Raw genomic sequence first — 15,527 nt, 5'->3', positions numbered from 1 at the left:
CGCGGTCGATGGAGTCGTACTCGCGGCGATCCGATCCAAACACCGAACGTTCGGTGTCTCCGCGTTCAACACACCTATAGCCCGGGGACGTCTCCTCCTTCTTGATCCAGCAAGAGCAAAGGAGAAGTTGAGGAAGAGCTCGGGCAACACGACGGCATGGTGTTGATGGAGCTTGTGGTTCCCGGTAGGGCTTCGCCAAACACCGCGGAGGAGGAGAGGTGGAGAGGTAGGGTTGTGCCAAGGGGTGGTGATCAAGGTGTGTGCAGCCCTCCCAAAACCCTCTCTATTTATAGGAGGGAGGGAGAGGGCCCCGGCCACCCTGGGGTTCCCCTAGGAGGAGCGGCGGAAGCCCTAGGAGGAGGGGGCGGCGCCGCCCTAGGGATGGCTTGCCACCTAAGGCGGTGGGTGGGAGCCCCACGCCCTAGGGTTTTGCCCTAGGCGCCTTCGACCCTCCTCTCTTGGCCCGCACGAGCCCACTAGGGGGCTGGTTCCCTTCCACTTTCGGCCCATGCAGCCCTCCGGGACAGGTGGACCCTCCCGGTGGACCCCCGGTACCCTTTCGGTGGTCCCGGTACAATACTGATAAACCCCAAAACTTCTCCGACGACCGAAACTGGACTTCCCATATATAAATCTTTACTTCCGGACCATTCCAGAACTCCTCGTGACGTCTGAGATCTCATTCGGGACTCCGAACAACATTAGGTAACCACACATACAATTCCCATAACAACTCTAGCATCACTGAACCTTAAGTGTGTAGACCCTACGGGTTCGGGAACCATGCAGACATGACCGAGACATCTCTCCGGCCAGTTACCAACAACGGGATCTGGATACCCATGTTGGCTCCCACATGTTCCACGATGATCTCATCGGATGAACCACGATGTCGAGGATTCACTCAATCCCGTATGCAATTCCCTTTGTCTACTGGTATGATATTTTCCCGAGATTCGATCGTCAGTATCCCTGTACCTTGTTCAGTCTCGTTACCAGCAAGTCTCTTTACTCGTTCCGTAACACATGACCCCGTGGCTAACTCCTTAGTCACATTGAGCTCATTATGATGATGCATTACCGAGTGGGCCGAGAGATACATCTCGTCACACAGAGCGACAAATCCTAGTCTCGATTCGTACCAACCCAACAGACACTTTCAGAGATACCTGTAGTGCAACTTTATAATCACCCAGTTACGTTGTGACGTTTGATACAGCCAAAGCATTCCTACGGTATCCAAGAGTTGCACAATCACATGGTCTAAGGAAATGATACTTGACATTATAAAAGCTTTAGTAGACGAACTACACGATTTTGTGTTATGCTTAGGATTGGGTCTTGTCTATCACATCATTTTCCTAATGATGTGATCCCGTTATCAATGACATCCAATATCCATGATCAGGAAACCATGACAATCTATTGATCAACGAGCTAGTCATCCAATATCCGTGTTCATGATTATCGCTAAATATGTGTAGGAAATATGCCCTAGAGGCAATAATAAAATGGTTATTATCATATTTCCTTGTTCATGATAATCGTCTATTGTTCATGCTATAATTGTATTAACAGGAAACAGTAATACATGTGTGAATAAATAGATCACAATGTGTCCCTAGCAAGCCTCTAGTTGGCTAGCTCGTTAGTCAATAGATGATCATGGTTTCCTGATCATGGGCATTAGATGTCATTGATAACGGGATCACATCATTGGGAGAATGATGTGATGGACAAGACCCAATCCTAAGCATAGCACTAGATCGTGTTGTTCGTATGCTAAAGCTTTTCTAATGTCAAGTGTCTTTTCCTTCGACCGTGAGATTGTGCAACTCCCGGATACCGTAGGAGTGCTTTGGGTGTATCAAACGTCACAACGTAACTGGGTGACTATAAAGGTGCACTACAGGTACCTCTGAAAGTGCCTGTTGGGTTGGTACGAATCAAGATCGGGATTTGTCACTCCGCGTGACGGAGAGGTATCTCTGGGCCCACTCGGTAGAACATCATCATGAGCTCAATGTGACTAAGGACTTAGTCACACGATGACGTGCTACGGAACGAGTAAAGGGACTTACCGGTAACGAGATTGAACAAGGTATTGGTATACCGACGATCGAATCTCGGGCAAGTTCTATACCGACAGACAAAGGGAATCGTATACGGGATTGATTGAATCCTTGACATCGTGGAGCAAGTGGGAGCCACCATGGGTATCCAGACCCCGCTGATGGTTATTGGCCACAGAGGTGTCTCGGTAATATCTGCCTGTCTCCCGAACCCGTAGGGTCTACACACTTAAGGTTCGATGACGCTAGGGTTATAGGGAATTGTTATACGAGGTTACCGAAAGTTGTTCGGAGTCCCGGATGAGATCCTGTACGTCACGAGGAGCTCCGAAATGGTTCGGAGGTAAAGATTGATATACAGGATGGATGGTTTTGGACGCCGGAAGTGTTTCGGGCGTCACCGGTAACGTACCGGGACCACCGGAGGTGGCCCCGGGGGTCCATCGAAGGGGGGCAATGACCCCAAGAGGCTAGATGGGCCAAGTGCGGGAGGGAACCAGCCCCTAGGTGGGCTGGTGCGCCTCCCACACCCATCCCAATGCGCAAGTGGTGGGAGAGGGGGCAACCCTAGGCGCAGGTGGGCCTTAGGCCCACCAGGTGGTGCGCCACCCCCTCCCACCCTAGCCGCCGCCCCCCTTTCCCATCTGGTGGCTGCCGCACCACCTAGGGGGGAACCCTAGGGGTGGCGCACCCCCTCCCCTCCTCCTATAAATAGAGAGGGGTTTTGGCCCTTGGGAGACAGACTTCTCCCTCTCCCTCGGCGCAGCCTTGTCCTTCTTTCTCCTCCTCTGTGCCGGTGCTTGGCGAAGCCCTGCCGGGAGACCTCGTCTCTCCATCGACACCACGCCGTCGTGCTACTGGAGTTCTTCCCCAACCTCTCCCTCCTCCTTGCTGGATCAAGGTGCGGGAGACGTCACCGGGCTGCACGTGTGTTGAACGCGGAGGTGCCGTAGTTCGGCATTATATCGGAATCACACCGCGATCTGAATCGCTGTGAGTATGACTCCATCAACCGCGTTCTAGTAACACTTCCGCTTAGCGATCTTCAAAGGTATGAAGATGCTCTTACCCCTCTCTCGTTGCTGGTCTCAACATAGGAAGATTTGAATATGGCGTAGGAAAATTTTGAATTTATGCTACGTTACCCAACAGCATGGGCCAAAAGAGGGATTGCAACCAGCCCAAAGTGGGCTGGTGCACCTCCCACAAAGAGGCACAAGGCGCAGGAGGTGGAGAGGGGGGAAACCCTAGGCGCTGGTGGGCCTAAGGCCCACCAAGGGGTGCACCACCCCCTCCCCCTGCCCTAGCCGCCGCACCTCCCATCTCGGGGGATCTGCCGCACCACCTAGGGTGGGAACCCTAGGGATGACACCCCCCTCCTCCTATATATAGTGGGGGTTTTGGGGCTGTTTTAGACACAATTTTCCCTCTCCCTCGGCGCAGCCCTGCCCCCCTTCTTCCTCCTCTCCAACGGTGCTTGGCGAAGCCCTGCCGAGAGACCTCGTCTCTCCATCGACACCACGCCGTCGTGCTGCCGGAGATCTTCCCCAACTTCTCCCTCCTTCTTGCTGGAATCAAGGTGCGGGAGACGTCACCGGGCTGCACGTGTGTTGAACGCGGAGGTGCCGTGGTTCGGCACTAGATCGGAATCACACCGCGATCTGAATCGTCGCGAGTATGACTCCATCAACCGCGTTCTAGCAACGCTTCCGCTTAGCGATCTTCAAAGGTATGAAGATGCACTCACCCCTCTCTCGTTGCTGGTCTCTCCATAGGAAGATCTGAATATGCGTACGAAAATTTTGAATTTATGCTACGTTGCCCAACAGTGGCATCCGAGCCAGGTTTTCTATGCGTAGATTCTATGCACGAGTAGAACACAAAAGGTTGTGGGCGATGATTTGTCAATTGCTTGCCGCTACTAGTCTTATTCTTTTCCCGCGGTATTGTGGGATGAAGCGGCCCGGACCGACATTACACGTACGCTTACGTGAGACTGGTTCCACCGACATACATGCACACCGTGCATAAAGGTGGCTAGCGGGTGTCTGTCTCTCCTACTCTAGTCGGATTGGATTTGATGAAAAGGGTCCTTATGAAGGGTAAATAGCTTTGGCATATCATCGTTGTGGTTGTCACGTAGATAAGAAGCGTTCTTGCTAGAAACCCAAATCAGCCACGTAAAACTTGCAACAAAAATTAGAGGACGTCTAATTTCTTTTTGCAGGGTTTGACATGTGATGTGATATGGCCAAAGTTGTGATGTTGCATGTATGATGTATGAGATGATCATGTTATTGTAATAGGTTTCACGACTTGCATGTCGATGAGTATGACAACCGGCAGGAGCCATAGGAGTTGTCTTAATTTATTGTATGAGATGCAACGCCATGTGCTTACTACTTTTACTTCATTGCTACCGGTTAGCTATAGTAGTAGTGATAGTAGTAGTTGGCGTGACGACCTCACGGAGACACGATGATGGAGATCATGGTGTCACGCCGGTGACAATGATGATCATGCGATGCCTGAAGATGGAGATCGAAAGAGCAAAGATGATAATGGCCATATCATGTCACTATATGATTGCATTGTGATATTTATCATGTTTTTCATCTTATTGCTTAGCACGACGGTAGCATAATAATATGATCCCTCTTAAAATTTCGAGAGCGTATTCCCCTAAGTGTGCACCATTGCGAAGGATCGTTGTCTCGAAGCACCACGTGATGATCGGGTGAGATAGATTCTAACGTTCGCATACAACGGGTGTAAGCCAGATTTACACACACGAAACACCTAGGTTGACTCGACGAGCTTAGCATGTACAAACATGACCTCGAATAAAAGAGACCGAAAGGTCGAACATGAGTCGTGTGGTTGAATACAATCAGCATGAAGTTGCTCACCATGGTGACTAGTCCGTCTCACGTGATGATCGGACACGGGTTAGTCAACATGGATCATGTATCACTTAGATGACTAGAGGGATGTCGATTTAAGTGTGAGTTCATACTTAATTTGATTAAATGAACTTAGTCTAAAAGTTGTCTTTATAAATATTGTAGATGGCCAACGTCAACCTCAATTTCAACGCATTCCTAGAGAAAAACAAGATGAAAGATGATGGTAGCAACTATGCGGACTAGGTTTGCAACTTGAAGCTCATCTTGAAGCAGCTAAAAAGGCTTATGTCCTTGATGCGCCGCTAGGTGACCCTTCCGCTCCCGCAGCAGCCCAGGACATTCTGAACGTCTGGCAAATGTGGAGTGATGACTACTCTCTGGTTAGGTGTGGCATGTTATACAGTTTGGAAACGGGGCTCCAAAGGCGTTTTGAGCAAGAGATGTTCCAAGAGCTGAAGCTAGTTTTTCAAGCTCATGCCCGTGTCGAGAGATATGAAGTCTCCAACAAGTTCTTTAGCTGTAAGATGGAGGAGAACAGTTCTGTCAGTGAGCACATACTTAAAATGTCTGGGTTACACGGTCGTCTGACTTCACTTGGAGTCGAACTTCCGAATGATGCTATAATTGACAGAATCCTCCACTCTCTCCCACCAAACTACAAAGGTTTTGTGCTGAACTACAACATGCAAGGGATGGAGAAGACCATTCCCGAGTTGTACTCGATGCTCAAGTCTGCAGAAGTAGAAATCAAGAAAGAGCATCAAGTGTTGATGGTCAACAAGACCACTAGTTTCAAGAAGGGCAAGGGTAAGAAGAACTTCAAGAAAGACGGCAAAGCTGTTGCCGCGCCCGGTAAGCCAGATGCCGGGAAGAATAAAAGGAATGGACCCAAGCCTGAGACTGAGTGCTTCTATTGCAAGGGAAAAGGTCACTGGAAGCGGAACTGCCCCAAATACTTAGCGGACAAGAAGTCCAACAACGTTAAAGGTATATGTGATATACATGTTATTGGTGTGTACCTTACCAGCGCTCGTAGTAGCTCCTGGGTATTTGATACCGGTGTTGTTGCTCACATTTGCAACTCAAAGCAGGAACTGCGGAATAAGCGGAGACTGGCCAAGGACGAGGTGACGATGCGCGTCGGGAATGGCTCCAAGGTCGATGTGATCGCCGTCGGCACGCTACCTCTACATCTACCGTCGGGATTAGTTTTAAACCTTAATAATTGTTATTTAGTACCAGCTTTGAGCATGAATATTGTATCAGGGTCTTGCTTAATGCGAGACGGCTACTCATTTAAGTCAGAGAATAATGGTTGTTCTATTTATATGAGTGATATGTTTTATGGTCATGCTCCGCTCGTGAATGGTTTATTCTTGATGAATCTCGATCGTGATGTTACGCATATTCATAGTGTGAGTACCAAAAGATGTAAAGTTGATAATGTTAGTCCCACATACTTGTGGCACTGCCGCCTTGGTCATATCGGTGTTAAGCGCATGAAGAAGCTCCATACTGATGGACTATTAGAGTCTCTTGACTTTGAATCATTTGACACATGCGAACCGTGCCTCATGGGCAAGATGACTAAGACTCCATTCTCAGGAATAATGGAGAGAGCAACCAACTTATCGGAAATAATACATACTGATGTGTGTGGTCCAATGAACGTTGAAGCTCGCGGTGGCTACCGTTATGTTCTCACTCTCACCGATGATTTGAGTAGGTATGGGTATATCTACTTGATGAAGCACAAATCTGAGATGTTTGAAAAGTTCAAGGAATTTCAGAGTGAGGTTGAGAATCGACGTGACAGAAAAATTAAGTGTCTACGGTCTGATCGTGGAGGAGAATATTTGAGTCACGACTTTGGCACACACCTAAGGAAGTGTGGAATCGTTTCAGAACTGACGCCGCCTGGCACACCGCAATGCAACGGCGTGTCTGAGCGTCGTAATCGCGCTTTATTAAATTTGGTACGATCTATGATGTCTCTTACTGACTTACGCTATCATTTTGGGGATACGCATTAGAAACTGCAACATTCACTTTAAATAGGGCACCGTCTAAATCCATTGAGACGACACCGTATGAACTATGGTTTGGCAAGAAACCTAAGTTGTCGTTTCTTAAAGTTTGGGGCTGCGATGCTTATGTGAAGATACTTCAACCAGAAAAGCTCGAACCCAAAGCGGACAAATGCGTATTCATAGGATACCCTAAGGAAACTATTGGGTATACCTTCTATCTTAGATCCAAAGGTAAAACCTTTGTTGCCAAGAATGGATCCTTTCTAGAGAAAGAGTTTCTCTCGAAAGAAGTAAGTGGGAGGAAAGTAGAACTTGATGAGGTAATTACACTCCCTCTCAAACAGGAAAGTAGCACAGCGCGGGAAATTGTTCCTCTGGCGCGTGCACCAACTGAAGAGGAAGTTAATGATAATGATCATGAAGCTTCAGATCAAGTTACTACTGAACCGCGAAGGTCCACAAGGGCACGCTCCACACCAGAGTGGTACGGCAACCCTGTGATGGAAATCATGTTGTTAGACAATGGTGAACCTTCGAACTATGAAGAAGCGATGGCGGGCCCGGATTCCAACAATGGCTTGAAGCTATGAAATCCGAGATAGAATCCATGTATGAGAACAAAGTATGGACTTTGGTGGACTTGCCCGATGACCGGCAAGCCATAGAAAATAAATGGATCTTCAAGAAGAAGACTGATGCAAACGGTAATGTAACCATTTATAAAGCTCGACTTGTCGCAAAGGGTTTTCGACAAATTCAAGGAATTGACTACGAAGAGACTTTCTCTCCCGTAGCGAAGCTGAAATCAGTCTGAATCATGTTAGCAATTGCCGCCTTTTATGATTATGAAATTTGGCAAATGGACGTCAAAACAACGTTCCTTAACGGGAACCTTAAGGAAGAGTTGTATATGATGCAACCAGAAGGTTTTGTCGACCCTAAGGGTGCTAACAAAGTGTGCAAGCTCCAGCGCTCCATCTATGGGCTGGTGCAAGCATCTCAGAGTTGGAACATTCGCTTTAATGAGGTGATTAAAGCGTTTGGGTTCATACAGGTTTATGGATAAGCCTGTCTATACAAGAAAGTGAGTGGGAGCTCTGTAGCTTTCCTCATACTGTATGTGGATGACATTTATTGATGGGGAATAATATAGATATGTTGGAGAGCATAAAGGCCTATTTGAACAAGAGTTTTTCAATGAAGGACCTTGGAGAAGCTGCATACATATTAGGCATCAAGATCTATAGAGATAGATCGAGGCGCCTCATAGGTCTTTCGCAAAGTACATACCTTGACAAGATATTGAGGAAGTTCAATATGGAAAACTCAAAGAAAGGGTTCTTGCCAGTTTTGCAAGGTATGAGATTGAGTAAGACTCAGTCACCGACCACGGCAGCAGATAGAGAGAAGATGAGTATTGTCCCCTACGCTTCAGCCGTAGGCTCTCTAATGTATGCCATGCTGTGTACCAGACCTGATATAAACCTTGCCATAAGTTTGGTAGGGAGGTACCAAAGTGATCCCGGTATGGAACACTGGACAGCGGTCAAGAATATCCTTAAGTACCTGAAGAGGACTAAGGAGATGTTTCTCGTTTATGAAGGTGACGAAGAGCTCGTCGTAAAGGGTTACGTCGACGCTAGCTTCGACACAGATCTGGATGACTCTAAGTCACAGAACGGATACATATATGTTTTGAATGGTGGGGCAGTGAGCTGGTGCAGCAGCAAGCAAGAAGTCGTGGCAGCATCTACATGTGAAGCGGAGTACATAGCTGCTTCAGAAGCGGCTCATGAAGGAATTTGGATGAAGGAGCTCATCACCAACCTTGGAGTGGTTCCAAGCGCGTCGGGTCCAATGACGCTCTTCTGTGATAACACTCGGGCCATTGCCATAGCCAAGGAGCCCAGGTTTCACCGGAAGACCAAGCACATCAAACGCCGCTACAACTCCATCCAGGACCATTTCCAGAGTGGAGTAATAGAGATTTGTAAAGTACATACGGATCTGAATGTCGCAGACCCGTTGACTAAACCTCTTCCTCGAGCAAAACATGATCAACACCATAATGCTATGGGTGTTCGATACATCACAATGTAACTAGATTTTTGACTCTAGTGCAAGTGGGAGACTGTTGGAAATATGCCCTAGAGGCAATAATAAAATGGTTAATATCATATTTCCTTGTTCATGATAATCGTCTATTGTTCATGCTATAATTGTATTAACAGGAAACAGTAATACATATGTGAATAAATAGATCACAATGTGTCCCTAGCAAGCCTCTAGTTGGCTAGCTCGTTAGTCAATAGATGATCATGGTTTCCTGGTCATGGGCTGTGACATCCTCGACTTTTGCTACAGTAATGATTGTAATTAAGCGACAGTGATCCCGCCTTAATGATGCCACGTCATCGTTAATGATATCAATGTTGTCATGTTGGTTGAAACCGAATCGAAATTTGAAACCTTGAGATCAAATCAAACGTGGAAAGGATTCAGTTGATGAAATGAAAATGTCAGGGGGATTTTAAAAATTCCCTAGCGGAGTATAAAAATGAACCGAGCACTTTTGGAATATTTGATAAGCCCAATATAGTTAGAGGTGGAGCCTTAAACAAAATAAGTAGAGAGGAATATAGTAAATGTAAGAGAAATAAATAAAAGAAAGAAGTAAAAGTATATAAAATAAATTATAAAAGATAGTAAATAAAATTAGGTACTAAAAAGACTTAGAAATAATAGAAAAAGAAAACAAAACAAAAAAAAGGAAAAAGGAAAGTAACCCCCCACCCGTGGCCCAACTTGGCCAAGAGGCCCAGCCGGCCAGGCCACCCTCGCCAGCGAGCAACCCTAGCGCTGCCCCCCCCCCCCCCCCCCGCGCTCTCCCGTTTCTCCCCAGCCGCCGCCGCCAGAGGCGGGCGGTCGCCACCACCCTCGCGGGGGGTCCCTCCCCCAGCGACCCCCCCACGTGTCCCCAAGTCAACACCTCCCGCTCTCTCACCCGCGGGGCCCCCTCCCCACGATTCCTGCCTCACCCCTCGGTCCTATCCCTCCGCACGAGAGAAATATCTCTCGTCTCTCTCTCTTTCTCTCTCTATCTCTCTCTCTCTCTCTCTCTCTCGTAACTCACCCCCCCACCGAGCCGAGCCCCAGATCCACTCTCTCCCTCCCCTCGCATCTCCCTACACCGCCGGGTCCCCCACCGGCCGGCGAGCCTCCCCATCTCGGCCTACCCCTCCCATCGGCCCTTCCACCCGAGCTCTCACCCCGCCGGCCACCCTTCCCCACCATCGGCCTCCACCCCAACCGAACCACCCCGCCGGCCCACTCACCTCCGCCGGCCTCTCCCTCTACCCCGCCGGCCACCAACTCCGGCGACCACCATGACCGGCCGACCTCCCTCCCATTGAGACCGGGCAGGGAGGACCTCCACCTCGCCGGATCCGGCCGGCCCCTTATTCACCGGAGGGCTCTCCTCTCCGGCCACGACTCCGTGAGGCCCTCTCCGACGACCATCACCGCCGTCACCACCGTCCTCACCGTCATCGTCACCACCGGAACCGCGCCATCACCGCCGACACCTCCGCCTTCCCGCGAACTCCGGCTTCACCGGGTCGTCTCATCAACGTCGGTGAGCCCCTCCTCAGGCTCCTCCCACCATCTTGTTCTCCTCGCCGTCCCGGTTTCGTTCCGGCAAACGGGGCTCCAATCGGTCGACGTTTGACTCCGGTAGGAGGAGATGAAGTTAGCTCTCTTCTATGTTGAGAAAGTTAACACAAACTCTGTGTTGTGTTGTATGTTAACACAAAGAGTTGTGAGAGATGAGAGTTAGAAAAATAAAATAAAATAAAAGGTGTATTAGTTGCGTATGTATGTATGTATGTATGTATGTATGAGATGCGATGTATGTATTTGCGTATATAGGTATTTGGAGGAATACAATATTTGCATGATTATGTATTTGTGAATAAAACCGAGTATTCGGCCTTAAGCCACTTACCGGTGGGGCCAACGCACCCCGTTGTCTATGACAGGGAGGCCCCACACCCCTTTTGAAGAAAAGTGAAACTAAAATATAAAAATAAAAATAATGTTTTTATTAAATAAATAAATAGATATATCGGTTAACTAATTAATTGGATAATTAGAATAATTAGAGTATGCCACGTGGGTCCCACATTAAATTAATCTGATTAATCAATATTTAATCTAAATTAAAACTTGTGCCTATGACGTTCGGGACCCGCTGGTCAGTTGACCAGTCAAATGTTGATGTCAGCATGACATCATGCTGATGTCGTAATAGCTTTTTATTAAATTATTTAAATCTGTTTTTAATTATTGAATAAAACTTTAAAAATTAATATTAAATAATCCGTAAGTTAGATCAAAATATTTTCAACATGAAAGTTGATCAGCAGAACGAGACGAACCCGGATACACGGCCCGTTCGTATGTCATGCGTCCCTAGCATAGCATACGTGGAACTTTTCCATCGTTTCCAGTCTGACCGGTAGTAGCCCGAGACCCGGAAAATATCGTCAGATATTCTTCCGATCCGTCTATGACGGATGTTGGTGCGTTAGCTCATGTCTAGCCCGCATCTTGCCATGTCATGCTTTGTGTTGCACCGTTGCTATTATTTATTGTTTCTTCCCCCTCTTCTTACCGGTAGACCCCGAGACTGACGCTGCTGTCGGGTACATCTACGACCCTGCCGATCAGTCCTTTGCCGCAGAGCAGCAAGGCAAGCAAACCCCCCTTGATCATTCCTATATCGCCTATGTCTTTCTTCCTACTGCTTGCATTAGTAGTTTTGCTACTGTTGTAGTTAGCTCCTATAACTGATGCATAGCCTGTTTTTGATGAACTGCTACTTTCAGTCCTGTACTTTAAATCTGCTTAGTATAGGTGGAGCAGTCATCCCCTCTGACCCCGTAGTCCAGTTGCCCCGCTTGTTTGCAAATCTCGATCTCTGATCGACGAGCCAGACCCGACACATCACATACACCCCCTTCGTTGTACGATGCTACAGAGATACTATCGAGTACCGAGGGTGACACCTCGCTAAGTACTCCTGATGATATCTCTATAGTATAGCTAGTCGGTCATGGTTATCGAGGGTGATTCCTCTTCCACCATTCCCGACGATGCCTCTGTCGTGCAACCCCTCAGGTGTGGGACCCTCGAGGGTGATTCCTCTAAGCCCACTTTGACGGGTACATCGTTCCGAATCCAACGAGGGTGATAACTCGGATTCCCCCCGATGTTACAACCACACAGTTACTCGACCATGTTACTGGGATCTTTGGTGATTAGTTGTAAGACGGGTGGATTCCCGTGAGACTGTGTTGTTGGCCTGATTAAAATGTTAATGGATTTGGGTATTTGATCTGGGTTGGTCGGAGACCTTTTCGCACTAACCGGCTACACGGGAAGAATTATGGGTATTCGGCGTCGCAGTATCAGCCGAAGCTTTTCAGATGTCAGCAATCGTAGTGGCGCGCGCCCGAGTGGTCCCGAGATGCATTGCGCTTGTGATTAAGGGATGCTAGGACTGACGTCGGCCGCCCTCGCATCGTGCAGGAGCGCGGAGGGGAACTGGGCCCACGAACCCTTTGCGCTTAGGATTTAGACCGGCGGGCTGGCTCTCTGATTAGTCTTAGGTGGGGCTACGACATGTCGATATTCCGAGGCCGGGCAGGACCCACAAAAGTGTGTCCGGCCAGAGTGTTATCGAGCGTGACGGGACATGTGGTGCACCCTTGTAGAGATGAAAATTAACTATTTGAATAGCCATGTCCACGGTTACAGGACGACTTGGAGTTGTGCCCCGATCTTATACAACTACAATTGTTACTTAACTGGAATTAGTTTGCCTGGGGATTGCTTCCTTGCAGGGAGTCGAGGGAGGATCTTTAGGCGTGACCTCACTTTAATATTGCTGCAACAATATGACTATTATGTTTTACCCCTATTCTACTCTCGTCTATTGCTGCAAGACCTTGAAGATGCTATTCTTTGATAGGACTAGGCCTTCTCTCTCTATTCTCGCATTGTTGCAGTCAGTCCACACATAACACCCCCCCTTTGATACTGATGCATACTTAGAATAGTTCTGATGTAAGACTTGCGAGTACTTTGGATGATTACTCACCGCTGCTTTGCTCCCCCCTTTGTCCCCTTGATCCGTTTGCTGCGACCAGATGATGGAGCCCAGGAGATGGAGGTCCCCGCCGACGACGACTGCTACCCCGACGGTGCCTACTACTACGTGGAGGCCGCTGATGATCAGGAGTAGTTAGGAGGTTCCCAGGCAGGAGGCCTTGCCTCGTTCGATCGTTGTATCTTTTGTGCTAGCCTTCTCTAAGGCACCCCATGTTTTATGTCTGTATTCAGATATTGTTGCTTCCGCTGACTCGTGTGTTTATCGAGCTTCCGTATTCTAGCCCTCGAGGCCCCTCGCTTGTAATATGAAACTGATGTTATTTTATTTGTGTCTAGAGTTATGTTGTGATATCTTCACGCGAGTCCTTGGGTTTGATCGTACGCATTTGCGTGTATGATTAGCGTACGATTAAACCGAGGGCGTCACAAGTTGGTATCAGAGCCGACTGCCTGTAGGTAGCCCCCTTTCCAACTCCTTGGCCGAAGTTGAGTCTAGTGTTTAAAAAACTTTACTAACACTGATGTTGTGGCTTACGGACCCAGATCTCAAGTGGGTGGTATTAGTATCTTTTATTCCTTTCCTATACTCTGGGCTCTACTCTCTCTTCTCTTTCGGGTCAAAGATTTTACTAACTCTAACATTAGGTTCTCGTAATCACATCGACCCGGAGCGCTGGACTATCTACTCTTTCTCCTGAATATATATTACACACACTGTCATTTGACATCCGTCAATCTTAATTTCAGATGCGCCCCGCAAAACAGCACGTGCGCCTGACAGAGGCCACTGAGACGACTGGGTTCCCGGCCATTTTGGTCGACCTCCTAACCAGGCTGGGATATCGCTGGTACCCCGAGTACACTGTGTTCGAGAATTTCTGCGAGTACAACCAGTACCAGTACCAGGCTGAGGTTCGCATCTTCGGCCAGAGGGGCGGCGAGACCCTCGAGCGCCACGTCTTCTGTGGTATTGGAGTGTCGGTCGAGATGGTCGTCCATGATGCGGCCTACATCGCCATCACCCGTCTCCGTGGAGCGTACCCTCACCTCAAGGAGAGCCCTTTCAGATACATCCCGCATGCTTCTGATCTCACTACCTATGCTTCTGACGTTCGGGAGCGCAGTGACCGTTCCTACGTCGCTGTCTGCGCCCCCTACGTGACGTGTCGCTATGACGCGCGATTTCTGGTGCAGTACACTGAGGCACTGGATCATGCTTTCCGAGCTCTGACTGTGGAGCTGTATGCTACGCGCGCTCGTCTTTATGACGCGTTGACAGAGCTACAACCATCACACTGCCCGAGGGTTCTCCCTATGCGCATCCGCGAGCCAAGCAGGACAGAGCTACCATTAGCTCTCGAGTAGACTGATGTTGGGGGTAGAACCCCTGCACTTGGACCTCAGCTCCTCGACTGGATGCGGTGCCCTCATCAGAGTCACAACGGGACACAAGGTCCTGTTCCTACCTTCTATCACCGCCAGCTACCAGGATTCGATCGTCCTCTCCGACGTTGATGTAGCCTTATCGCTACATCTCGTTGTGGTACTCTTCCACCACGTGCCTGCGCGCCGCCTAGTGAGTCCAGGGTATCGTCTAATGCGTCCGGGCTATCGCCAAATTTCGAATTTGTAATCGTTAGTCTGTAATCGAACTTATGTATGGGTCTGTATGTCGAACTCAACTACTATGGAGTATCTATCGCATTTCCCTTTCATTATGCTTGATTACTTCGTGAATGCGTGCGATGCCTTTGCAATTACTTTAAGCTAAACTACCCCTGTTAAATATTTAACAGGATGGTTAGACCAGCTGGCCGCCCGCGTGCCCCTGCCAACGATGCACCACCCCCGCCTCCTGAGTATATGGCGGGGATGATCCAACAGTTTGAGATGAACCGCCAGTTTATGCAAGGGCTCATGGGTCAGTTCCAAAGGCCGAACATGAACCAACCGCAAGGCGTGACACTGCAAGACTTCTGCCGCCTCAACCCTGCAATCTACCGCAGCTCAACTCAGCCTCTTGATGCTGATGACTGGCTCCGTGACATTTCTTACGAGCTTGAGTCTGCCAATGTGCCCCTCGCGAGCTATGTCAACTTTGCCGCCTACTTTCTGAAGGGTCCCGTTGCTCAATGGTGGGACAGCCACAGGCGCTCTCAGCCCGATGGAACTATCATCACTTGGGCACAGTTCAAGGCTGCTTTCCGTGCTCGTTACATTCCTCAGGGAATCATGGACTGGAAGAAGCGTGAGTTTCGCAACTTGGTCCAAGGCAACAAGACTGTGGATGCTTATCAACAGGAATTTCTGGACTTATCTCGCTATGCTGAAGAAGACATTGCAACTGA

This window comes from Hordeum vulgare, chromosome 2H (assembly GCF_904849725.1).
Source record: "Hordeum vulgare subsp. vulgare chromosome 2H, MorexV3_pseudomolecules_assembly, whole genome shotgun sequence".
Classification (NCBI taxonomy): domain Eukaryota; kingdom Viridiplantae; phylum Streptophyta; class Magnoliopsida; order Poales; family Poaceae; genus Hordeum; species Hordeum vulgare.
Note: the sequence above shows the minus strand (reverse complement) of the source record.